Source organism: Gracilinanus agilis, chromosome 2, assembly GCF_016433145.1.
Source record: "Gracilinanus agilis isolate LMUSP501 chromosome 2, AgileGrace, whole genome shotgun sequence".
In the NCBI taxonomy this organism is placed as follows: domain Eukaryota; kingdom Metazoa; phylum Chordata; class Mammalia; order Didelphimorphia; family Didelphidae; genus Gracilinanus; species Gracilinanus agilis.
The window spans coordinates 578,657,515-578,684,846 of NC_058131.1; the positions used below are offsets into that span (position 1 = coordinate 578,657,515).

Sequence of the window (27,332 nt, forward strand, 5' to 3'; positions counted from 1 at the left end):
ATATATATATATATATATATATATATATATATATATATACATCCTTCTAAAAGACACTCTCTTCTTTATCCCTCACCCACATATCTTCTTATAAATTAAGAAAATTTTACATACATATATATATATATATATAAATTTCCTGTTTTACTAGATCTAGCATTAAAAAATCTGATCATGCTTCTATCATTCTTAATGTATAAGGAGAGTAGGGAGGAAAAGGAGCAAACATTTATTAGGCTCCTACTAAATACCAACAAGCATTGTATTAAGTTCTTCACAAATATTAACTCATTTGATAAATAAGAGACTATAACATAGCCCTTGGTTTAATATATACTTTTATTTTATTTAATAAATATTCCATATTGATATAATAATACAAATAGCATAAAGTGATTGACTAACTTTAATAATTTAAGATTTAATGTTTCCTGGCATGTTTTGTATGAGAAACACTCACCTAGATTACTTTATAAAATAACTTAATCAAAGGAACTTGCTGAAATATTCTCTTCCATGGTGGAGAGAGCACTTTAATGGAAGTAAACCTGGCTTATGGTTCTGCCTCTGTCACTGGCTAGCTGTTTGACCTTGGATGTGTCCATCTCTTTGAGTCTTAGTTTCTTCATCTATAAAATGAAAGAGACAGTCTAAATTAATATTCTTCTCCCAATCCCCAGCCCCTGAGCATAGATTTAAAAAAATCGGAAAGGAAATGCAAGGGGTAGGGTGGTGAGGGAGGAAAAATATTTCCAATATTTGAACATCTTGGGATCAAAGGTATATCAAAAAATCAGGGGCCATGCAGTATAACTCCCACCTTTAAAAATGAGATGACTGAGACCCAGAGAGTTAAGTAACTACTTATCTAAGATCACAAAGGTGATTCATTGCTATAACTAACACCTGTGCATATTTACAACTAGATAAGGATGGGAGTAGCTAGGTGACTCAGTGGATTATGGTGGGAGGACCTGGATTCAAATCTGAACCCAGAAACTATTTAGCTGTGGGATCTATGACAAGTCACTTAATCCTCATTGACTAGCCCTTTTTTTGCCTTGGAAGCAATACAGAATATTGATTCTAAGATGGAAAGTAAGGATTCAAAAAATTAAATTAAAAAACCCAATTAGACAAAGGCTCAATGAACAGTTTTAGGATATGAAAAATTAAATGCAGAGAACAAAAATGTTTTTTAATTTTTAAAAAATTATGGCTGTATGACAATAACTATGTATATATTCTCACGGACTATGCAGATTCTTTCCTATCTTGTGTGACTAAAAATCCTCCCTTAATCTGAGCAGAAGAGAGCCACTTACCATTCTCTTCACATCAATATTTTAAAATGCTATGAATCAAAGGAAAATACATATTTGGATAAAAAATTATCAGCACCCACCTACTCCTTTTAATGTTTTTTAATATTTAAAAAATGATAGTAATAGGCTAAATATGTGTATAGTTTGTTTTTTCCCTCTTGTCATGCCTTAATCATTCCCTGTAAGCTGTATTTCTATGACAGGATTTTTCAGGTACACTACTCATAAAGCAGAAAAAGGGAAACGTTTATTATATTGTGCCTGCTTTTATTATTGGGAGTCAACTGCACCTTTCTAAAGTAAAGGATGTAATTCCATGAACCCTCTGTAGGGGGGAGTCTATTGCATCCAAATTAGGCTGTGTGACTGTCATCGATTTTCTATTAACATCCTCAGAGAAGGCAATGTGGGCGCCTGGGACGCGGTTGCCTCCCTTTGTGGATCAGTGCCTACATCTGGGTGAACAACTTCTATGCCTTCGCACCCTTCACATCTCATATTAAAAACTGTCCATTGTCCTATATGTTTGTTCCTCCTAATGTTCTTACCTTGTATAATGTAATCATTTTGTGATTATCATAATGAATTAAGATTTCGGAATACAATCATGGGGAACCTTTCCCGTGTTCAGAGAAATGTTCTACTCTGCCACACGCCTCATCACACAGTTGTATCAATTCATGAGACACATGCACTTGAATGGTGATAGTGAACGCGAGAGATCCATGTCAATGTGGGTGGCAGAAGATTGGATTTGCATAAAAGATGCTTGTAAATAGGCTCTTGGTTCCCACATCCATCTATGCCTCTCTGATCAGCTGGCAAAGAGCCATTTGTAATAGCTACCATCAGCACCTGATTTTTAAATTTTATTAACTTTATTTAATCTTTGCTGTTATATCATTGGTCCAATCACCATGCAAGTACACTGTAAGACCAGCCAATAGAGGAACACTGTTTGAATGTAGAATGAGAGTGGCTCTGTGTGATTTGAAGTAGGAATCAAAGAAGAGATACCCAGCTCATGACAAGGAACTTACATAATTGGAGGAAACAGTGGACACATTTGCTATTCTGTGATGCAACCACATTGATCCCTTTTGTCCTAATTGAGAACAGGCTAGGTTCAAATTGGCAGGGAGTAGGTAAAGAGGAGGAAGTTACTTATTAAACTTATTAAACACTTATTACGTGCAAACGTCCATATTAATCACTTAACAGATACTATTTTGTTTAATCCTCACAACACCCTGGAAGATAGATGCAATTATTATCCCCCTTTTGCTTTTACGGAAAATGAGGCAGAGGTTATGTGAGTTAGTTGCCCAGGGTCTCACAGCTAATAAGTGCCTCTAAGCAGATTTGAACTCAAATCTTCTTGACACCAAGTCCAGAACTCTATCTGCTGTGTCATTTAGGTACCTAGGAGGTGTCCAGTTCTTTCAAAATGGCAGGTTGATCTGAAGTGGCTCTAGAACAGTGAAGCTTACATGGTTTTGTACTTCAGAGAGAGTTGGCACCTCTAAGCTTTTATAAATGCTATAATAATCCAGGGAAAGAAAACACTGGCAATTAGGGGTAGGTAGGCATTACTGGGTCTTGAGTGCTGGGTCTGCAGTCAGGAAAACCTCAATTCAAATCTGGCCCCAAACACTTACTAGCTATGCAACCCTGGGCAAGTTACTTAACCCTGTTTGCCTCAATTTCTCATCTGAAAAAGGAGAAGGAAATGGCAAACTGGTCTAGTATCTTTTGCCAAAAGAATTCTAGATGGAGTCACAAAAAGTCAGACTTGACTGAAAAACAACAATAAAAAGAAAACACTTTTGAATATACCAGTTAGAAGTATTCTGGATAAGGATATATGCAGAAGTTGGTAGAATTGTTTTGGTTCTCCCTGGTCATATCTCTATTTGTCAGGCCCTCTAGCTGTTTCTGTCTACCTGTTCCCTATTCAAATTGCTTTGGGTTCATAGCTAATGAAATTGCTATCTGTAGCTGCATCTGTTGCTACCGTTTGCAGAGTGTGATCTTGAGGTGTCTTCAGTTTCTGTGTGGCTTGGTACTCCTAGGGTTAGGGGACAAGCAGCAAATGCAGTTGTAATTTAGCTTTGCCTTTAGTTCTCTTCCCCTTTTAAAAGAAGGAGTATTTCTCACTGATGCACTTTAATTTTTATTTAAGTTAGTTTTTGGTGATATCTTTAATGCCATCTACTTTTACTAGTGAATCCTTCCCTTTTTTCCTTCCCTGAAACATATCCTTTGGAGCAAAGAGGAAAAATGTCAGTAAAAGTAATACTCATAGGGAAAAATAAATCTGACATTATCAAGAGTATTTCACAGCCATAGTCCCCCACTACTGCAAATAAGGGAAAGAGGTTCTGAAGCGGTCTTTCTAAGAGGCAATTGTGATCATCAGGTCTGATTTGGAAAATTGAGCATCATCCCCCCCCAAATGGCTCATGTCCTTGAAAATAGTGACCAATTTCAGAAAAGGAGTTTAGCAGTTAATCCCTTTTTGTCTTTTTGTGGAGCGTGAACTCTGCCAGGAGATATTACAGTTGGAGCTGGAAAGGTTCTTAGAGATCATCTAAAATAGCCCCCTCATTTTAGTGATAAAGAAACTGAGGTCCAGAGAGATTTAGTGAGTTTACCAACTTCACACAGGAAATCAGTGGCAGGGTTGGGATTCAAGCCTAAGTCTTGAAATCCAGTGTACCTTGTACTCCCATAATGCTGCCAGCCTGCCTTTGAAGCTAATTTTTAGTAGCTATGATTTTCTCCACAACAAAAACCAAATGACTTGTTCAGGAGACTTTAATGAAACTGAAGCTGACACAAAGACAACTTGTGTGTACATACGTTCAGTCATTAAGGAAAAAAACTCTCCTTTTAGGTCCCCAGAAGTAGTGATGCCCTTGTATGAATGCATGAATGGTGGCAGTCTATGGGTGTTAGAACATGCCAAGTAGTTGAATTCGAAGTATTTGGTTTTTTAACAGAATGCCACTTCACAATTTACTTTGGAAATCTAGGTGAAATATTCAAATATGATGGCTCAACTTTAAGAGAACAACTGGAACACTTAGTAAATAAGTAATTGTATTGAGGTGTTTTTAGTGGAGAGAGCGCCAGGAATGGAGTTGGGAAGACTGGGGTTCAAATCTAGCTTCAAATACTTCCTAGTTGTGTGACCCTGGGCAAATCACTTAACCTCAATTGTCCAACACTTACCACTTTTCTGCCTTGGAATCAATATTTAGAACCTCTTCTAAAACAGGAAGTAAGTTGTTTTTTTTTTTATTGCATTAGATACCTTTAATCTCTAAAGGACCGCAGAGTAGAATATAAGACCCTTGAGGGCAAGAACTTTTTCATTTTTGTTTTGGGTCTAAAGCAACCAGCAGAGTCAAAGAAACATTTGTTGAATGTGAGACTCTGTGTGAAGGGGCAGTAGTGGGCATGTTGCCAGGCACATAGAACCATTTTGTAAATGCTTCCTGATTGGACTTGGAGTTCAAAATCAGTTGGAAAGCTATTTTCTGTGAGGAAGCGCCATGTTTAATAACAAATGACTCGATATATAATTAAAATAAACAGACTTCTTTAATTTATAGTGGAAAGCTACAGATCTATTAATCCTCTATCTTTGTCTACACCTTATGCTTTCTCTCAAAATCACCTGTCTCCCTCCTACCTTGCCTAATGTCAAGACAGGTAGAGAGTCCTAAGAAACAGATTTTTTTTTATTAAAGTTCATAAATTGCAAGAAATCTAGGGCTCCTTTTTTAAGATAGGAGTCATGGGTCTGTTCCCATAACCTGTAATAACTTAACTCATGCAGATTTTGAATGGAGCAAGGATGATTTCTCTCTCCCTCTTATTACTACAGAACCATCCACAACTGCTTATACAATGGACTTGTAGCAAATAGGAGCTTTTAAGTAACTTTTGTCGACAAGGAACATAAAGTGAGCTACCCTTCAAAGAATGAAGATTAAATATCATTATCTATAGTTGAGTAAACATCACTGTAAAGTGTGCAGAGAGCATCTTTTAGCTGAGATAAAGCTGCAGGTGGCTCAGGGGGACTGCTGTTCACAATCTTGCCAGCATTTTATATGGGCAATTTCATAGGTAGGGAACTTGGTTGTTTCTAGTCTGTCCTACCTTTTGCCTTCAGGGATTTTTTTAATGGTGAAAAATAGCCCCTCTTTTTTGATCCATTTACTACAGGTGATCCCCAGAGCTCAGCCCTTGACTTTCTGACCTTTTCTATGCTCTCTTTCTCTATGTGCTCAGGTATTCTCATGACCAGAGCTGTAAGTAATGAGGGAAAGAAGATTTTTGTGTTTGTTTTTGTTGGTGTTGTTTTAATTTTTAAATGCTAGGGAGCTGGGCAAGAGTACTTTCTTTTAAAAGAGAGACATAATTTCTTCCCTAATTTTTTAGTGTCTTCTCTGAACCCAGCCTTGTGGTCTTCAACCAACTATTGTTGCAGAATAGCCAGCTTGGGGGTTATCATGTTCCCTCACTCTGAGGGCTTATCTTCCCAGCCAGGAGAGCAAAGGGGTAGAGGACTAGCTGTCCCTTCTACTGATAGAGTGCCTATCTTAGAATCAATACTGTGTATTGGTTCCAAGGTAGAAAAGCGGTAAGGGCTAGGCAATGGAGGTTAAGTGACTTGCCCAAGGTCACACAACTGGGAAATGTCTGAGATGGAATTTGATCTCCAGTCCTGACTTCCCTGGTTTTTGTTTTTTTTTTTATGGTACCAGCAATTCACCTAGACTGGAAACCTCATTTCTTCTCTACCTAATATTCCACTGTTATAAGCAAATAGTTACCCGTCTTATTTTATTATTTTTCACAAACTACATATCTTCTTTATCATAATAGAACCCCAGCGCAGATCCATATTATATTCTGAAGTCTGAAATGTACATAAATACATAATACATAGATATTCATAAAATATACATGTGTATATATGTAAGCATCCATATATTTTTAATGAAAAATACTATTCTTGACATTTTATTCTGCTTTTCTTTCTATCTAATATATATGTGTGAAACATATATATTTTAAAAGTATTTATATACAAAGGATTAAATTAAGGCAAATAGGAATTACTTCATTTTACATAGAAGAATATTTTAGATCTTTCTCCCTCCTTTTCTTTTCTTCCTCCTGTTGAGTCCAAAGAGACCTGACAGACTTAGATTCCCTGGGGTGTTTAAGGTAGATCATTCTGAGGCATGGTTGTCTTTGATGTGTTCACCTACAAAAATGTCATCTCACAACTGGTTCTGTTGTTTCACATTAAATGTGAAAGATTCACTAAAAGGTTAATTTCGAATCTTGTCAAATTTTATAGCATTAAAAGCATTGCCTTTTCGAGGACACAACTAGAAAAATATCAGGAGGGCAAGAGGGAAGATTGATGCAAAGGTTGAACAAGGTAGCTACTTTCTCCAACCCTTATAGAGAAATAAATCAAGATATTCATAATCATCTTTCTTTGTTCTTCCACTGAAGAGATGTAGTATTAGGTTATTGTTTCTTTGTTTCATTATTTCCCTCGTAATTTTTCCCCATTATTTGCTTTATTTTTTTCCCTAAGAAAGAAATTATCCTTTATATATATGTATATATGTATATAATCTCAATTTTTTTCATTTGTAATTACATAACCAATAGCTGATTTTTATTGGTCCATCTGGGGATGTTAGAGTTAGTAATAATTTATTTAATCACCTTATAATCAATCCAGTCATGAGCAAAAAACCCACACATTGGCTGTGAAATATTTAATTCAACAATTCAATAGTTCTGACTTGAATATTCAAGTACAAGTATTATCTTTCTAAATTGCTTTCTTTTCCTTCTTCTTTAGTTTCTCATTTTCCTGATCAATTTGTCTCCCTACCAGTTTGTCCACCATTCATTTCTTTTCTAGTGATCTTTCCCTCTAGTTTATTTAATGAAGAATCATCAACAAATATTTATTGTCTCATATGCCATGAACTCTGATAGGAATTGGAGATGGAAAGAGAAAAGTGCTCATCTCTGGGTATACAAAAAAGAAACAAAAGACAGTCCCTGAACCCAAGGAACTTACAGCTAATGTGGGAGGGAATAACATGCAAACAAGTATATACAAAGCAAGCTATTTACAGGATGAATAGGAAATAACATTTTTTAATTAAAAAAAACTTTTATTGCAAATAAGAAAATATTTTATTTTGGCGTGGCAGGTATAGAGAAAGATACAAAAGGTAGAGAGACCAGATAAGTTGGGGTCTGGATGCCTTCTAGAATCCTTAACTTTCATCTTCACCCTCTATAAAATGCATGCCTACTTCCTCATAATCTTTCACCACAGCAGACTAATCTTCCTGGACTTCAAAGAATTCTCTTTCCTCCATGCCTTCACCCACATATCAGAGTCACTTTGTATACATGAGGTTAAAATTGTGATCTAGATGAACCCACCAATGGCAGTTGTGTTATTTAGTATGCATTCTGCCAACTGTACTTTCGCCAGGTCTCTACCATGTACCAAGTTAAAGGCTGGTAATTGATGCCCAACTTGAAGCCAGTGGGACACCAGACTACAAAATTAATTGTTCTCTTGGTCTTCTTTCTGGCAATGGCAGCATTGACATCCTAGGGTACCACATCATGTCGGTACACCATGCAGCAAACCATATATACTTGCCATGATGGGGACCATACTTTATCATCTGGTCAGAGGGGTCAAAGCAGGCACTGGAGATCTCTTTTACAGAGATCATGATAGGACTTTTCAGCAGAAACAATGGACAAGAAGGTAACAAGAGGGAAGCAGATTTGGGGATAAAGCACCAGATTAGTCTGGAACTCTGTGAGGTATACATTGAGAACATCAACATTCAAGGAGGCAGTGATGAAGGAAACGATCTGGTCAATGAGCCAGTTAAGGTTGGTGTAGGTAGGGTGCTAAATGTAAGACATCAAGGGAAAGGCACTAGAATTAAGAGGTGTTGGAAAAGGCTTCATGTAAAAGCTGAGATTTTTGTTGGGGCTTAAAGGAAGTAAGGGAAGCCAGTAGACAGAGAGGGATGTGGGAGGGAGAGAGAGAAAATCTCTATGTCACAAAAGAGGAAAAAGTGTCTAAAATAGTGAATGATGAATATTGTCAAATGTTCAAGCAGAATGAGGGTTGAAAAATGGACCTCAGTTTGGACATTGGTAACTTTGGAGAGAGTGGTTTCAATTGAGTGACGCTATCAGAATCCAGATTGTACAAAATTGTGTAGACTATGAGAGGATAGAAAGTGAAGGCAATCAAGTTCTTCTGGGAGTTCAGTTGTGCATTTGATGAGAGATGTGAAACAGTAGCTTAAAGGGATGGTAGGGTCTAGAGCAGATTTTATTTTTTAAGGATGAAAGTACCTTAATAATTGGGTAGAATATATACATATATGTTTATATACATATATAGCTTCTATTATAGATGTTTATCAACTTTCTAAATAATATGAAATTCTAAGTATTATAGTTATTTATCAATACATTTACTCTCTTAAATTTTGTTTTTCTAATATATTCCCATTTCTCAAACATGGAGCTAACTTGAATTTCTATTATTCTTACATTTATATTACAAAATGCTGTTCCTACAATAAGCCTGTGAAATAGATAGTGTAAGTAACTCTCCAGGCCTCAGTTTTATCCTACATAAAATGGAAATAAATGACTTTTTCATGATCATTCAGTGATCATAATGTTGAACCAATGATTTGAATCCAAGTCTTTTTATTCCAAGTCTAGTGTCCTCCCTCCACTATGTAATGCTGACTATCTAGCCTTAAATAGAGTATCCCAAAATTTTAGTGCTATTTTAAGTTATATTATTTGTATAATATGTTTATATTAATATATTTGCAAATATGTTTATATTTAATGCTTAACTTTAAATAAAATTAAAACTTTTGAGACACCATATAGCCTTTGGAGATATAGATATTCTCTGCCAGTAAAAAGTCATGCAAATATTTTAAAGCATTTCCTAAATGATTCAACAGCATCCCATGGACATATGATAGTTCCCATACTACTTTTTTGCTTTGATTTTTATCTAAAAATGTAAAAAAGTGATATAGCAATTACAAAATTTCACATCTAAGGGTACAATTGAAATTCTTGTCAGCATTTCAAAATACTAGCATAACTAGTGAGCACACAACTAAGTCAGTCAGAAATATGTCTTATTTATTCATTACTTAAGTATAACCATGCAATACCTCCTCACCCCCCAATCTTGGAATCTGTATTTTCCACCAAAATATGGCTTCGATGGCCCCTCCAACCCTATGCCTTTTCAGAGCCCCATTGTAACTAGTGTTCTTTACCTTCTGAAATTATTTTGTATTGTTTTTTATAAACCTTCTTTTGCTCTGCAAATGTTCTGTTCTCCTAGGAAAGTGAATGTTCCTTGTCGGCAGGGACTTTTGTTTTTGTATCTGTGTCCTCACCGCCTGGTTTTAGGTGTTTAATAAATGATGATTTGAATTTCTTCTTAAAAATGAAGTTTTTAAAAGTAGATACACAATTATTCCACAAAGCTGTATTGAAATGTGAAGGAAAACATGAAACAAAATGGATGCAAACAACATACTAAATGCCATTAAATCAAGTTACACAGTGGTAGGGTTGGCTATCATCATCAAACCAGAGAAAAGAAAAAGTGGCAAATTGTTAAGGAAACTTCCCTTTAGTCAAGGAAACATCCCTTCATTTCTAAATTGCTGGCAAGACCATAGTGGCAGAACTGGCAGTCTTGCCACCAGGGATAGCATCTATAAACATCTCTGAGGAAACAGCTCAAAATTTCCTAAGTAAGCAGCAGAGAATCATGCCCTCAAATCAACTTTCTAAATCATGATATGAAAGTAATATAAGGAGTTATTAGGACCAACCTCTTGAGTGGGAGGAGAATTAGTTACAATATTGGCACTGATGTTGACCAAGAAGTATTATTTTCAGTTTTTACACCCTCTAAATGTTAGTTGCCTATGGCAAAACCCTCATTACCCCCACTCAAGTTATTGCCAAGTAATGAGAAAATAACCTGTGTTCTTTCTCTTTGCCAGACACATTTTCAAAAATACAGGAGACGAAAAATTGGAGTCTTTCCCCCTACAAATATAATATTAAATGATCTCCTTTGTTGATTATTGCCTGGTTGGTATTCATCATATCCCTTATTTTTCCATTTGCCTTTGTTTCTTCATTTATAAAAATAGTTTTTTGAGAGAAGAATAGAGTGATGGTTACCAAATACACTGAGCACAAGAGGGAGGGAGGGAGGAGGGAGAGAGAGAAACAGAGAGACAGAGAGAGACAAAGAGACAGACAGAGACAGAGAGACAGAGAGAGAGACAGAGAGGAATATGTGCCTTATTGGGATGAAGTACAAAAATAAAAGATAATGTGGCTCTAAGGACTCAAAAGGCAGGGACCGTGCATTCTAATACTGACAATAACTTGCTCTATGGAACTTGGGAAATCACTTCCCCTTCTATGCCTTGGTTTTCCCATCTGTAAAGTGTGATAAGCATTTTGATATAAGTCTTAGGATCCTAACTAAAAAGCACAAATCATTTTGTAAGTGTTGTTATGCTAAATAGTAATGGCAAAACCCCGTGAGAGAACCTGAAAAAAAATCATCATTCAGTAAAATCGGTGTTTTTTCTGTGTTTTCGGCTTCATCTTTTCTTCTTTTGTGTACATTTTTAATTTCTCCTTCTTCCTATTGTCTTCAGTTCTAACTACATGCATGTAAAAGATGCAGCCAAAAGTTAAGATGTTAAAGAAAAATGCATCTCTTTTTAATCATTTATTATCATTCTTTTAATTTTCTTTGTCTCAAACTCAAGCTCAATGGATCTGTTTTTACGGAATTTTATATTTCTAAGCTTCTCAGCTGCCTTAAGGTACCTGGATTCGAATGAAATGTGGAAGATTTTACTTTGAAATGATGTCTATTAAAAAATATCACAGACAACAGCAACACAAATAACAACAGTAAATTGGCTTTTTTAAGTACTGAATTTTCTAAAGGGATGCTTCTGTCAGTAAAGCTATAAAAATATTATGCTTTAAGGATTGTTAAAGGAATGGATGTTATTTAAGCACACTTTACCATTCTGTAGATTCCGATTATGCCTTGAAGTGGCTTCTATTTATCTGAACGTGTGCCAAACGCAAATGCTATTTTTTTCTGCATACAAAAATAAAATTCAGCTGTGCATTCTCCATGTAGCCACTCATAAAAGAGATAGGAGTTTTTTTTTTTAATTTCAAGAAACATTCTTCAATGTTGTGCAGCCTTGGGTTTGTTGCTGGGCTTTTGCCTGTTCTTGCCTCTTGCTATTCATACCTGGAAACTAGCTCTCTAGCAGAGCAGTGACAAATCAGGAGAATCATACTAGTGTCTTCCCATTTGTAAGAGATCAGAGCCTCAGTGGCAGGATGTTGTCAAGCTGTGTTCACAGAGCTCTACCAGCTTTAGTAATGCTTTGCAAGGGTGCTCATTCTCCTACCAAGAAGCTTATCTATTCTAGTTCAAATTATGCTGGTGAAAGAGAAAAGAAACTAAAGCATTTTGCTAGTTTGAGTTGCTAGGATTATGTTACCAAGATCAATGGGCCAGGAGTCAAGACATTTGGCCATTTGGTCCTGATTTGCCCATTTATTAACTATGTGGCCACAGGCAAGTCATTGAATCTCTCTGGGCCTCAGTTTCCTTATCTATAAAATGGAGATGTTTTCCTTGCCTACTTCACTGGGTTGCTGTGAAGGATAAATGAAATAGTATATGTGAAAATGCTTTGAAAACTATAAAGCACTATAAAAAAATGTAAGCTATTATTTTTGTTAGGCCATGATTTAGGTTGAGTGGGAACAAAAACCCGACTTCTTCTCCAAAAAAAATGTTTCTACAGCTGACAGCTGTATACAAGCAGTAAGAGTACATGGTGGGATGCATCTTAAAGTATGGGAAATCAAAGCTTATGAATCAGGGCAAAAGCCCCATGTTTTTGGTACCCAGGAAGTTTCTGTTGTGTAGGTCACTGTCTAATTGGCCAGTTCCAATAGGAAATGTTTTTGTTTTCCTCTGAAACCACAAACATTAGTCATTTCAGGGAAAGGAGAAATCCAGTTGGATAAATCTCATGTCCTTAAAAATAAATTCATAAAAGTGAACATGCAGATCCTTTCTCAGGATTCTTCCATTATAATGTATTTTCTCAAAGCCTCATCTTGATCTTTTCCCAGTTGGGTTCTCCATATTCTGGCTGTGCTTTCGCTGTCCACTGAAAGTCAAAAGAGTATGGGGGTGTGTTTGACCTTGGTTTGGAAACAGTAGGGAAATGCTCTGTGTACTCTTTATGGTGTATTTAGAAAACCTCATGTAGCTTACACGGGGCGCAAGATAATGTGTAGAAATATACTAGCTTTGATCTCTTACCAGCCTTTGTTGTACTTATGATTCATGAAATAAATCCAGTTTCAAAAGATAGAGTCTGATAAGCCACATTCAACATCTACTACTTTCCTGGGATAGTTTTCTGTTTCTTCTTAAAGAAGACATAGGACTCAGCAGCATGGGATTGTGGAATGAACCTGAGACTGGGAGTCAAGACCCAGGTTCTCCTGTCTCATTTACTTGCTTACTTTATTTGCTTACTAAGCCATTAACTTGCATTGTGACTTTGGTTCTTCCAACTCCTCATAGTTTAATTAACTAAGTAGGACTAAATAATTTCTAAGGTCCTTTCCCTTTCTGCCTTTCTATCATTTTTTGTATTACATTATCATTCTGTTTAGACACAACAAATGTAATTAGTAAGCTTGGGAATGTTTCCTACGTGGTTTATTTTTCATCTCCAGACTAGCCCTTTATCCAGGAGTCTGAAGTCATCTAGCTTTTAGATTATTTATGAGCTATTCTGTGAATTTCTTGACACAACATGATGGCCAGATCTTGTAAATCAATTTGGCAAATATTTATTTAGTAACTACTCTGCGTAGGGCACTGTGCTAGGCACTGGAATACAAAGACAAAAATTAAATAGTTCCTGACCGCGAGGAGCTTACATTTCTTTCACAGTTTTTATTCTTTTGGGGACAGCTGGATGGCACAATGGATAGAGTGCCAAGCCCAGAGTTCAAAGCCAGCCTCAGAAACTCATTAGCTGTGTGAAGGTGGGTAAGTTATTTCGCTTCTTTTTGCCTCAGTTTCCTCATCTGTAAAATGAGGGTAATAATAGTATCTATCTTCCAGGGTTATTGTGAAGATCAAATGAGATAATAATTGGAAGGCACTCAACTCAGGGCCTGGCACGTAGTAAATGCTATATTCATGTTAACTATTATTATTTGATGAGGATAATACATGTACCTAGATAAATAAATAGAAAATAATAAAAAAGGAATTTCAAAAGAGAGCGCATAATCATGACTCTTATTTTTATAGGATTTAAGATCACCTTTGATCCCTACATCAACCCTCTAATTTCATAGAGGCCCAGAGAACTGAAGTGACTTGCCTAAAGGCACATAGCAAATTTTTGGCTAAGCTGGGGATGAAACCTCAGGCTTGACTCCCAGTGGGATAGGGATACAAGCATTAATATAAATCCTCTCTATAACTTGGGTGCAGTTTAAAAGAATCCACTTGCATACTTTGGAGGGCAGTCATATGTTGTGAAAATAACAATATATATGTTCCCATATTGAACATATCCATAAGCAATACTTATCATTGCTGCTTGGTGTAGGTTTTTCAAAGGATTCTGTGATATCTTGCATTAGGCTGAAAGTCTCAAGAGGCGGTATAGTACAATGGGGGGAATGCCAAATTTAGAGTCAGAGAACCTGAGTTCAAATCTCACTTCTACCCTTTACTACTTCTATGACCTCAAGCAAGTCATCTTTCCTCTCCAAACTCAGTTTCTGCCTCTATAGTATAAGGATGTTAGACTAAGTCAACGCTAAAGTATATTTCAACTCTAATCTCATTGACATAGTTTTGTGGGAAATGCTCTTATTTAGTAAAGTAGAGGCTATTTAGAGTGAGAACTTTAAATGAAATCCAAGCTTTTCCACTTATTACCTAGGTGAACCTGGAGAATTAATTTAATATGTCAGGGACTCAGTTTCCTTAACTGTAAAATGGGAGTTTGTTCCAGTTGATTTTTAAGGTCCCTTTTGACACTAAATCCCAGGTCCTCTAAATATTTTCTAACAATTATGGGTACCAAAAGTTCTCTTTTTTCTTGAGAATGAAGTCAACTTTTTATATCTAAGCTCAGCCTGGAAAGCAAGTGAAGAAAAGCTAAAGTCTAATGAAAAGGCAGAGCTGAGGCATTCCAACTTGCTAAACGTTGAAATGCTGGTCAGAACTAGTCCAGAGCTCTGTGTAATGAGGACAGTACATTGCAAACAGCACTAGGTGGCATAGCCACCCTGGTGTATTATTCCTGGGGAAACTATACTTGTAGCTGTTGTTGGAATTTTTGATTATACATCCTGATAGGAATCCTGTCCAGAAAGAGTTGATAGGATGCCTTCTGACTGAGTGGAGAACTCCATTAACAATCTAGCGCTGGACTGACTCCAGAATAAAAGTGTGAGGTCCCTTCCCTCTAAGCCACCACACTCCACAGCTAAGCCAGCGTAAAAACTGGAACTGGGAAACAAAATTATTGGTTTTCTGTTCTATAAATCAAAAGACCTAAAAGGCATTTCTTTCTTTCTTCAAAAAAGAAATCCAAAACAATAACAACAACTCCCTGGTTCCAATAAAACTAAGACACTGTGGCATAGTATAGGAAATGTTGAGCTGAAACTTGGAATCAGGAAGACCTGGTTGTTTGTTTGTTTTATTTTACTGCTTGATGGTCCTCAAGTCACTTAAACTCTCTAAGATTTAGTTTCTTTATCTGTAAAATAAAGAATTTGGATTATGGATCCTTTCCAACTCTAAATATGTGATGCTTTGAGACTGCCTCTCTCCTCCCTGACTTTAAAATTCTTATTCATCCTTTAAGATCTAGCACAATCCTGAGTTCCTCCATTAGACCTTCAGTGACTATCCTTAGCCCATAGTGCTTCTTCTTCCATGAACTCTGAGAGCTTTTATACTATTCCTTTGGCACTTACTGCATACTGTTTTGTACTTTTACTGACCCCATAACTAGAGTGCAAGTTCCTAGAAGGCAGGTGTTATAATTTACACTTTCTCGTATCCCACCAGAGCACCTAGACTAGTGTTTCAGAAAAGAATTGTGGGACTTAGTAGATTCTAGAATTAATAGATTCTAATTCTAGGGGGCAGCTGGGTAGCTCAGTGGATTGAGAGCCAGGCCTAGAGACGGGAGGTACTAGGTTCAAATCTGGCCTCAGACACTTCCCAGATGTGTGACCCTGGGCAAGTCACTTAACCCCCATTGCCTATCCCTTACCATTCTTCTGCCTTGGAGCCAATACACAGTACTGACTCCAAGATGGAAGATAAGGGTTTTTATTTTTTTTAAAGATTCTAATTCTAGAATAGAATTGTGAGCATTTGATAGATTTTAGAATTAATAGATTCTAGTCTAATTCTAGAATAGAATTGTGGGTGCTTAGTAGGTTCTATAATTGATAGATTTTATTCTAATTCTAGAATAGAATTGTGAGCATTTGATAAGTTTTAGAATTAATAAATTCTATTCCAACTCTAGAATATAATTGTGGGTATCTAAGATATTTTTCTTGGTTGATTAGCCATGAAAAGATGCTGAATGTTCCCTTAAAATATGTGGAGAGAGCAACTTTGAGAATGGAGACTATGAGATGTGCTTGAATGATACCTGTGCTCATATTTAAAGAAACTCAGGAGGTTTAGGAGATTCAATTCAATTCAATACACATTTATTAGGGATTGACTATGTATGAGGTACAGTACTAGGTTCAGAAGAAGTAAAGACAAAAACAAACCAGTCCTCTTGACTTCAAGCAGCATACAGTTTCACTGACGATAAGGATCTGTATGATGACAGACTTCTACATTTTCAAATATGTCCACTGAAATGAATTTTTAAAAAGGAAGAGTTTGAGAAAAAAGAAGTTTCATAGTATTTATCTCTAAAATATAAAACAATGTTAATTTCTTAGAAAGAGTTGAATTGAATATATATGTCTCCTGGACTACCATGCTGATTTTTCATGACAATAACTTTCCTTATCTCAAACCCACTGATGCTTTTAATAACAAGAAGAGAATTTGTAAAATAAACCAAAGGAAACACACACACACACACACACACACACACACACACACACACACACACACCCGTAGTCATTTCCCCTCCTTAAGAATTGGGAACTTCATGTCCTTTAAAGTTTTCCAAAGGACTTTAATGTAAGATAGAAGAGGAAGAGCAAGTAAGTAGGATCACAAGAAATGAGAGAACATTTCTATACTCTGGCTAATTCACTAACATTCATTTCTTCATTTTTACTTACAACAAGCATTTGTTAAATGCATTTCGTGTTCAAGATACTATGCTAAACTGAGGATACTAACTCAAAAATTTTGAATCCCATAATCCTTTGAAACAATCACAGGCCTCAAAGAACTTATAGCCTATAAAAATATAGCAAGTGTGGTTGACAGTGGACCCAGAAAGAGCCAAGAACAAAAAAGTTCAACTTCTGACAAATAATTATTATCTATGTGATCCTGGACACATAATCTACCCTCTTTCAGACTCAGTTTCCTTGTCCGTAAAGTGGAGGTGATGATACCTCTGACTTCACAGAGTAGTTTGTGAGGATTAAATGAGGTAATCTATATAAAATGCTTTGCCAAGCTTAAAGAGCTTTATAAATAATTAGCTCTAATTATTTTTGGGGAATCATTTTTTCCTTACAAAATAGATTTAGACGTGGCCAAGGTGTTGGTAGAAAATAATGAGAAAGGAAAAATGTCACTCTGTCTCATGTTTTGTCATGCGAAATGCCCTTGACCATAACTTTGGATCAGAGATGCTCCCAGGCAGTTGCTAAACTCCAAGAAATGGCTAGGTCCTGAAGAGCTACTTGTTAACTGAAAGAGACTATATATGAAGACCAAACCTCCCTCTACCCAATGGTTCCTATTTAAAACCTTCCCTAAGGCTTCCCATGCAGAAAAGAGTTGTTAGGGGGGTATTTTATGGGTCTTGTTTGAATTGACGTCAAACTCTCCTAGTCTTAAGCTTAGGAAATACTTAAAACTGTGCATGCAAGCAGATCCTTCCTGTCATGCAAAATAATCAGAAACAGGTTGGCTGTTTGGCTGTGAGACTTGTTGGGTCTTTCAAGCAAAGACAAGTAATGTTGAAACTTGAGTGAGGGAAAAATGGACACCCAAGGGGAAAGCATCGTGTTCTCTTGTCTGTGTGACCCTTTGCAGACAGTAGAAAACACTGTAACTTGATTTTCTTGGTTCTTTATCCATTTCAATGGATTCTCTGAGCTAGTGACCTCTGGAGAAAGGCTTGGCTAACTAGAAAGAGGAAACCAGGACATAATGCTCAGCTCTCATTTCCTGAGTTAAAATGGGTGCTCTGGTAAGTGAAACTGAATGCAGGAACAACTTATCTAAAGCTTAGGTGGAAGTAGACCTATGCATAATTCAAGTCATGATCCTTATGTAATCCTTCTTTTAAAAAAGTTGTAGATATTCTTTGGGCTTAAGCATATGTTTAAAAGCATTTATAAAGCAAGAAAAAATGGATTTTAAATAGTTGGGTCCAGTTGGGCCCTTTTTCTGTTTTTAAGATTGTGATAGCTGACTTTTAGGGGTGCTTTAGTATTTCTCTGAGAATTCATCATGGCCACAAACCTCAGATAAAACTTGTGGGTAACATTTATAAAAAGTGATTCCTAACATTTTATATCATCTAATTTTCTTTTCATAATAGATAAGACATTCTATTCCCATCTGACAGTGGCCAAAACAGAGACAGAAACTGGTTCCCTTTTTTGGTCTCAAAATCATTGCAAACCTTAGAATAGTCCCACAGAGCACTGTTCATGCCATTCGCTCATGATTCTTTGTTTTTTCTTTCTACAAGTGTTTGCGGAGTTACTAATCACCTTGGTGGCAGTGATGATACCTTTGTATGCTACTATATGGTCGTATATCTTGTCCTTGTTGTTTAGTCGTTTCAATCATCTCTGACTCTTTGTGACCCCATTTGGGGTTTTCTTGGCAAAGATACTTGAATGATTTAGCCAACTCCTCCAATTAATTTTATAGATGAAGAGACTGATGCAAAGAGGGTTAAGTGACTTGCCCAAGGTCACATGGCTAGTTAATGGATTTGAACTCTGTCTACATGTCTCCAGGCTCAGCACTCTATCCACTTTGACACCTTGATGCCTTACTTCATATGTCTAGAACCAGAAAATAACTTAGAGGTTAACTAGTCCTCAAACACCTCATTTTGCAAATGAAGGAACTGAGGTTCAGAGAGGTTAAATTACTGACCCAAGGTCAGTATGACATGACCCAGATCATGAGGTAGTAAGTAGCAGAGCAGACATTAAGGGAAAAGTCTTGTAAAAGTCATATTCCTTATAGTGAGATGTCTTCAAATTCTTCATAGTTTTTTTTTCCCGTCTACTATTCTTCAAAGCACTGGTTCCTATTTCAGTATTAGAGAGGAGAGAAGGGGAGAGAGAGAGAGAGAGAGAGAGAGAGAGAGAGAGAGAGAGAGAGAGAGAGAGAAACTGACTTCCTGTGATGCTATTTTGATTGTTTTAGGAATGTAGCCTATCAGATTTTCCTTTTTGCAGTTTTGCTCTTCCTGGCAGGTAGATAATTTATTATAGGCTACTTTTATTGAGCTCTCTAGCAATGATTCTATACTTTTCATCTCACCATATCTTTATGCTTATGAAAAAATGTAATCTCCCTTTTCTTCCATGAGATTTATGAGTAAGGGTAGAATGGGGGAGGAGGAAGTGTTGAGATGAGACATCTTCCTTTTGGCAGTTTTAAAAAATCAGTGCCTTTCTGGTGTATAAATGTGTATGACTATTTATTTGTTACAAAGTAGCACTTTTTAAAAATGTTAGGGACAAGGGAGGGTTAAGATGTGTGTGAGGGTAGTGCTAGTGACACTGAAAAAGGAGAAAAGGAAATGAAGAAAAAAATAAACAGAAAAAAGTAGAAAAAAGTTCAGGAGAAAACACAGACAAGCAGGTCAGTGTTCAAACAAATACATTAAATTTGAATGTAGAAATAAATTTGGAATATACAAAACAAACCCAGAAATTCTACATCGAGCAGACTATTTCATATATAGTCCTCTTTTTCTATTTCTCTTTGTATAAAGAAATGTTTATGTTTGTTGCCATTTGCCGATTTCATAATAATAATAAGGAAAGTTTGCTTTTAAAAACAATCAGTGTCTCTGAGTCTTTTGGCCTGGTAGGACTGTCTTTTTTTTTCCTTCCTCCTCTACTTGACAGTGAGAAGCTGCAGGAGGACAAATGCTCCTGGTGATTTGAAGAGAGTGTGAATAGGAACCCTGAATGTCGGAGCTATGTAAGACCTCAGCCCATTCACTGAGAGACACTGTAGAAAGTGCATTGTACTTGCAGGGGTGAGGTCATATGGCACCATATCTCAGCAGGCTGGAAAGCCTCCAAGTCTCTTCAAGGAAAAAAAAAAAAAGAGAAAATTCTTATAGTTCTCAAACCAAAGATTTCTGCAGCATTGCTCACTTCTCCATTCATAATAAGAAATTAATTAAGGACTACAAATGCTCCAGGAGGGGTCACTTGGGCTGAGTAAATACATCAAGCTGCCCCAAGAGTAAAGCACCATCAAGTCCATCCTTTGAGCAAAGGGTGCTCTTGAATAAGGGCACTGAGTTGGCAGATGTCAGCCGTACCTTGACAAAGTACATCATCTGAAAGTAGGCAGACTCTGACTACATCCAAGCATCCCCTGTGTTTCGTTAGAGCAGCCCTGGGTGAGGGAGAGCAGGGACGAGTTCACTCCAGATGAGGCTGACTTCATTCCTTCCTCTCTGCCGGAAGGCAGTCAGAGTTCGGTGACCCATCTGCTTCCTTTTCTCTTATTAAAAACAACTGGGTAGCACTCTGCACAGCCCAACCAGAGTTTATGTGGTGCAGAGCCGGAGTAAGAGCCTGTGAAGGCAGCTCACCTGGCCCTGCTGCTGGGGCTCAGCAAATGAAGGAACAATAGGCTTCACCAGTTATATAAATTGAGTATTAGCACCTGTGCGGTGTCCAGCTGCTCTCCCTGTGACATATAGCTAAGCCTGAGAGGTGACTGGAGCTCAGCTCCAGCAGCAGACCCTGGCGAGGTGCCAAGTGGCTAAGTACAGTCACCTCCCCACGCATCAAACCCAACCTTTCTCTTCACAAAAGATTTCCTTGCTAACAGAGCATGGCACTGTTGGAATTGCAACTGGTTCACTCTCTGTCCAGAACCCCATAGGAGAGAACTGAGGCATGATATAGAAGAATATATGATCACGAAGGGCTTGATAGAGCAATGGAGATCTACTCTAATGATATCATTTAAAAAGATGCTGCCATCCTTTACATAACAATGTATGTATTGTGTGTAATATAAAGGCATGTAATATAGACAAGTAATGTTTAGACATATAATATAGATATCTATGTGTTTATATCGCATTCCATACATTTTTATATTATATATGTGTATAGAGAGAGAGGGGGGGGGGGTTTTTAAACCTTATTAGTAACATCCTTTGCCATAACTTTACTTCCTCTTCCTCTTCAAACTATCATGAAAAGGAAATATCTTTTTATTTTTTAAACAAAAACACCTAATATTCCAATGTAGCCTTTTCTTAATATTTTATTTTACAGAATTCATGTGGCGTATATACATATGAGTTAGAAATCCATGTGAAAAAGAATTCAAAACAATACATACCTCGTACCTATTTTCTTGCTATCCCCTTTCAATGCTTTCTCCAACCATAGCCCATTTGACTTTCCTTTCTTCTATGACCTCTTGATTCTCCATCATAATGTTGTCTAATTTTTTCCTACTTCCATTTTTCCATCTCTGCCATCTCTATGGAATATGGGGATGCTGGGGAGCTAAAAGGATATTGTGAATGGGGCAGAAGAGAGAGGGAAGACATGTTGTGCAGACACTAGAATTATCTTTATTCTGAACCTCCCATAATCCTAGGCTCACTGAACATTTTTCTTTTATTTTAAAAAATGAGCTTTCTAAATTAACTCTCTGAGAGTTGAAATGACAGGACAGACATTTATATATGGCATTGCTTTTAGTGTTTTTGTATAGCATGCCAAGAAATTATTCCAGAGTGGTTAAATTTCCCTTTGTTTTCAAAATCTGACTGAAGGATAGAGGAAAAAGAGCTGAAGGAAAAGAAAGCCCCCACCCTAATGTTTAGCTCTCTGGACATGGCCATATTCTTTGGGGCCCAGCCACATTCCTGTAAGCAAAAAGTTTCAGAGAAGGAAGGGATCTTAATGGCCGATTAGTCCAACCTGTATCTGAACATGAGTCTCTGTTGTCCCTGACAAGTAATTATTCAGGGTATCTTTGAAGGTACTTAGTGAAGAGGAATCTATTACTTCCCAGGGTAGCCCATTTTGCTTTTGGATAATTCTAATTATTGGGAAGTTTTTCTTTATTCTGAGCCTAAATCTACTTCTCTGTTATTTCCTCTCAAGTGGAATAAAAATTTTATTCCTCTACATAGGATTGCCCTGAATTCAAGTTAGATCATGAACAATATTAAATACATCCAATTTACAAAGCACTGTGTTATGGACCAGGGATACAAAGATGAAAGGAAACATAGAGTCTGTCCTAAAGGAATTTATGATGTAATCAGATAGGCTAAGATATGTACAAAAATAATGAGGGTATGTTAGAAAATGATTAGATGCATGCAAGCAGCCTAGACAAGAGGGATTGGAGGTGTGGTTTCATTCACATAAAGAACACCAATGTGAAAACATTTCTTCTATCAAAGCAGATCAATACATTCTCTGCCACTTGTATTCTTAGCTGCCCCGAGCACTAAAAATTGAAGTGACTTATCCTGAGTCACACAGCAATGTGTCAGAAGCAGAACTTTAATCCAGGGTCTCACTTTCCTCATCTATATAATTAGAAAGTTAGATTAAATAGTCACTTTTCACTTTAAATTCTGAGGCTATAGAACTTAGAGAAAATACTAAGAGGAATTTGTAGAAAAAGAGGAAGTTCAGCCATAAGTGATTCGCATAATAGAAGAAGGGATATTTTAATCAGGATGAATTTCGACAAAAGCGGATGTAAGTTAGTCTACCCAAGACTTAATGGATGGCATGCATGTGAGATTTACAAAATGTACAGGTGACATAGATTGAATGCTTGATTGTATTGTTGGTTTTTGTTTTGGGTGGAAGACAAGACAGAACAGTGTTCTAATTCAAGATCTTTCTACTGTAAAATTCCTTGATATCCTTTATGACCTATCCAGCTCTGAAACGGTAGCATTTCATTTATTAGCTACTTCTTCCAACCTCCCCTTCTATGTCCCATATGATCACTTGATCACAAGAAAGGGGACAAAGCAAAGCAAAGGTTTTTCTTCTCCTTTTCCATCCACTCCCTCTCTCTCTCTCTCTCTCTCCCTCTGGCTCCTCTCCCTCTCTTTCTCTTCTCCTCCCATTCCATGCAGAGTGCTTGTCCGTGGTTGGGAATTTGAACCTGACACCTTCTACCAAAGCATAAAATCTCTCAGCTGTGGCAGTTCTAGATAGAAAAATTGGAATTGAGCTGGAGGATCGATTTGCTTGTTTCACTGTTAAACCTAGCATGGGTTCTGGTGCCCAGTTGTTTTGTTGCTCTGCCCTGCCTTTGCTCCAAAAGCAACATGAAAAGTTTGGGTGAGCTTATCGGACTTGTGCTTACTTTGCAAGAAGAGATGACAAGTGTCACTGTTAGCTGCTGTGGTTACAGAAGGAAAGTCAACATTTCTGTGTTAACATTTAGAATCCTCTCCAAATCCACCACTCCACACACACACACACACACACACACACACACACACCCCTCTACACACATGACTAACCACCATTACCACCACCACCTAGAGGTACCATAATTCAACATTGCTCAGGGCTGAAGGAAGGGAAAGAAAAAAGATAAAGCTTCCAGGAGGAAGCAGGCTTCTGAGAGGACCCAAGTGAAGAAAGAGTTGGAAGAACACAGAAAAGCAAACTGAATATGTGCTGGCTCTACTCATTATGGAGTTATCACTGTGACTACTCAGGCAGCAAAATACAAATTAATCTCCAGTGGCTGGCCAATTATACACACTCTTTTTTTGTGGGAAAATAAGTTAAAAGAAACATTTGGTAGAAATGGCAGTTTGGGGGAAACGGAATGTGGACGGATGGGCTCATCCATTGCCATAAGCTTTCCTCTTCACATCTGTGGTCCAGCTGGTCTTCTTCATCTGAAAGTCATCAGTTCTACCCAGTGGAGTATTGCTGTTCTCCACAGACAATCAAGCTATTTAGGATAGGAAAGGTTATTAGCTAATGTAAAATGGTTACTTTGATGTTTTTAGGATCTATAATGTCACTATGGGTGCTTCCTTTACCCATGACCATTTCACTTTCTTAATAACTTATTAGACAATCTTCTAGAGCTGCAGGTAACCCCATGATGAGATTCCAAGTTTAGCTAGACTGATTCTCAGACAAAAGATATATAGCCCAGCAATGGACCCATATTTGAAGCTTTTCCAGAATGATATGGCCATTCAAACCTTGTGCTCCAATGGTATATAGCCTTGAAGAACCAACATTCTCAACCAAGATTTGAGTAGAAGTTCTAAGTAGGAGGGTACAATGCCATTAAAGATATCTAAATGATGATTAAACGTCTTTAGACATCACTAGAGACTGAAAGACAAACATATAAATGGTAGAAGAATTAAAGTACTCACACTTCCTAAGGGATAGGGCTCAAGTATGCTACCATGTGCCATCAGAGGGAGCTTCAAGTCCTGAGTGGCTAGCTGGTACCAGGTGCATAAATAAACAGGACTTGCCTAAGTTCTCTCACTCTGAACCTCATCAGAGAGAACGAGAGACAAAGAAAGAGTGACAGACAAAGAGGGTGACAGACAGAAAGAGAGGAGGAGAAGGAAGAGAGAGAGAGACAGAGAGAGAGACAGAGAGAGAGGCAGAGAGACAGGCAGAGAGACAGAGAGACAGAGACAGAGGGTTGACTTTAAGATAATATTTAAACTCTAGCCCCCTACATTTCCCATCGTTGTCTAATGCCTAAGAGGTCCAGGAAATTACTAAGGAGAAAATCCAGGCAGGATCAAATGTGGGTTATGATGATTATACAGCTTAAATATAATTTTAAATGATTACACAGCTTGCAATATAATACCCTTAGCTACCATTAACATATAGCTATATTATACAGATAGTGCTCCCAGTTTATGCAGTTATAAGGAAGCTTGAGAAAAAGCCATAACTAGAACAGAGCAAGCAGAGCTTTCCCCCAAGGGGTCAACATGGGAAGGTTTACTTCCTCCCTGGGAAGGTCTGCTTCTTTCACACAGTGACCACCATGCCTATATCTTACCTAATGGTCTTCCAGTCTCCTTGTTGCTATGCTGTGCAGATATCTTCACACCATAACTCTAGCATCTTTCCATTTGTACCCTTCTTCTGGGATCTGCCTTCTCCTCCAACCCCTGCAGCTGCAAGGGCCAGGGAATCCCAACTCTCAGACAACACTTCACCCACAGTTGGACCATCCTCTGTGTTGCCACTTACCACCACCACTCCCAGCAGCAGCTATTTTTTGCCCTAGGTGGCAAACTCCCTAGCTATGGCTATGCTGGGAGAAAACATAAATCAGAATCAAGAAAGGAACCCCCCATCCTCTGGACTCTCATTAGTTAAACCTCCTGCTGGGCAAAGAAAGAATTCACTAAAATGAATGTCAGGTTTCAATGGCTGGCTATACAAGCAGGCATCACAGAAAGTAATAATGTGTTAAACTTTGAAAAAAAAACAAAAATCTTTTTATAGAAAATATAAAAGAATCTTGAGAATTGTTGATCTCCAAGACCAAAGCACTATTTGCAGTGCATGGCCAAACCTAGCCACCTTTTAGGCTCTGAAAAAAGTCTGAATCTTTTTTTTTAATGTTTGGGGTTTGGCAAAAATGAAAACAGTACTTTTCCCCCCTCCATTTTTATAACCCCCATGCATTTTTAGGGAAATTAAACCCATGTGTTTTTGATAGTTCTACACTAAACTCATCAAAAAGTCATTTTGTAACAATGATTTGGTGACCATAGAGCCCTTTAAAATCTGTTTTCATTCTTTCTCTTAGAAATAGGGAGTTGCTAATTCAATTCAATAAACATTGCTGAAATGCCTACAACGTGTACGGAAGGAAGAGGCTAGAGTTAGCTTCCAAACACAGAAGGATTTGGATGCAATCAAATAGGACTATGGGATCTGGATGTAGAACGAAATTTTAGAGATAGTCAAGTCCAATCCTTTCATTTTTTAAAGGAATAAATTGAAGCAGAGAGAGTTTAAGGAACTTGCCTAAGGTCTTGCAGGTAGCTACATAAATAGCCCAGATTCAAGCCTAAGCTACTTGACTGCAAAGCTAAGGCAAATGCTTTTTAAAAATTTTTAATTTTAGAAATACCACACTGCCTTGTGCATAATCTTGACCCTTGCTACAAAAATGAAAATTTTAAGTTAAGCTTTAAGTAGTCTGGCTATTGGCCTCTAGATGTATTAATGTTAATAGGAGAGGCTGCATAGTCAAAAGGACCTGGGTTCAAATTTGACTTCAGATACTTCCTAGCTGTGTGACCTTGGTCAAGTCACTTAATCCCAGCTGCCTAGTCTTTACAGCAATTCTGTCTTAGAATTGCTACTTAGCATATCAATTCTAAGACAAAAGATAAGTGTTTTGTTTTTTATAATGATAATAGGAATATGGAACAAAAGAAATCTCTGATACCATCTAGTGTTACTTTCTCATTTTATTAAATCAAGAAACTGAGTCAGGAAAGATAAATGACTTGCCCATGGTCAATTTGAACTCATGTCTTCTAACACTAGAACCAACATGTAGCTAGGTAGTACAGTAGATAGAACTCCAGGCCAGAAGTTAAGAAGACCTGAGTTCAAATTTTGCTTTATACACTTTTTAGTGGTGTGATCCAGAACAAGGCACTTAATTTCTGCTTGCCTCAAGTTCTTCATCTGTAAAATGGAGATAATAATAGACCCTTGCCTCCCAAGGTTCTTATTAGGATCAAAGAGGATACTCTCTGTAAATGGTTTTACACAGTGCTTGACACATACTAAGCACTTTGTAAATGTTAGCTATTATCATTCTTATTCTGTACCACTGTTTTCTGCATTGTATGTTAGAGCACTAGACAGAAAACTAAGATATGTGGATTTTCCTCTTAACTCAGCTACTACCTAGCTCTGAGATTTTAGCACCTCAGATCAGGGGAAAAGATGTAGGTCTTTCCTAAGTCCAATTTCTAGCATCTGATTGTACTGCTGTCTTGAGTATCCTCAGCAGGAGGAGTTATATCGCTCTGAGTTTTCTGCCTACAGAAGTTTATTTGCTCATCCTATCTGTTAATTGCCCGAATGCACACAAAGCATTGCTCTTCCTTCTGCTTTCTGCCAGGGAAGACAAGCCAGCTCGATCATGTTGCTTCTGGATGTCAAAACATTCTCACCTGACCATGCCACAGAAGAAGTTTGTTGAAAGTGGGACTGACTGACATAATGACTGATTGGCTGATAACGGCTGCTGACAGTGACTGATTGAGTGTAAAATTATCTGCTCTCATTACTTCTGAAATTGAATTC

At 37.3% G+C, this 27,332-nt stretch overlaps 1 protein-coding gene and 1 pseudogene across 1 annotated transcript in view; one reads left to right on the top strand and one right to left on the bottom strand.

Moving 5' to 3' along the window:
* Positions 1-27,332, top strand: part of RORA (RAR related orphan receptor A) — an 897,474-nt gene that overhangs the window by 204,135 nt on the left and 666,007 nt on the right. The window lies entirely within an intron of this gene.
* On the bottom strand, positions 7,613-27,313 carry LOC123236619 (annotated as a pseudogene).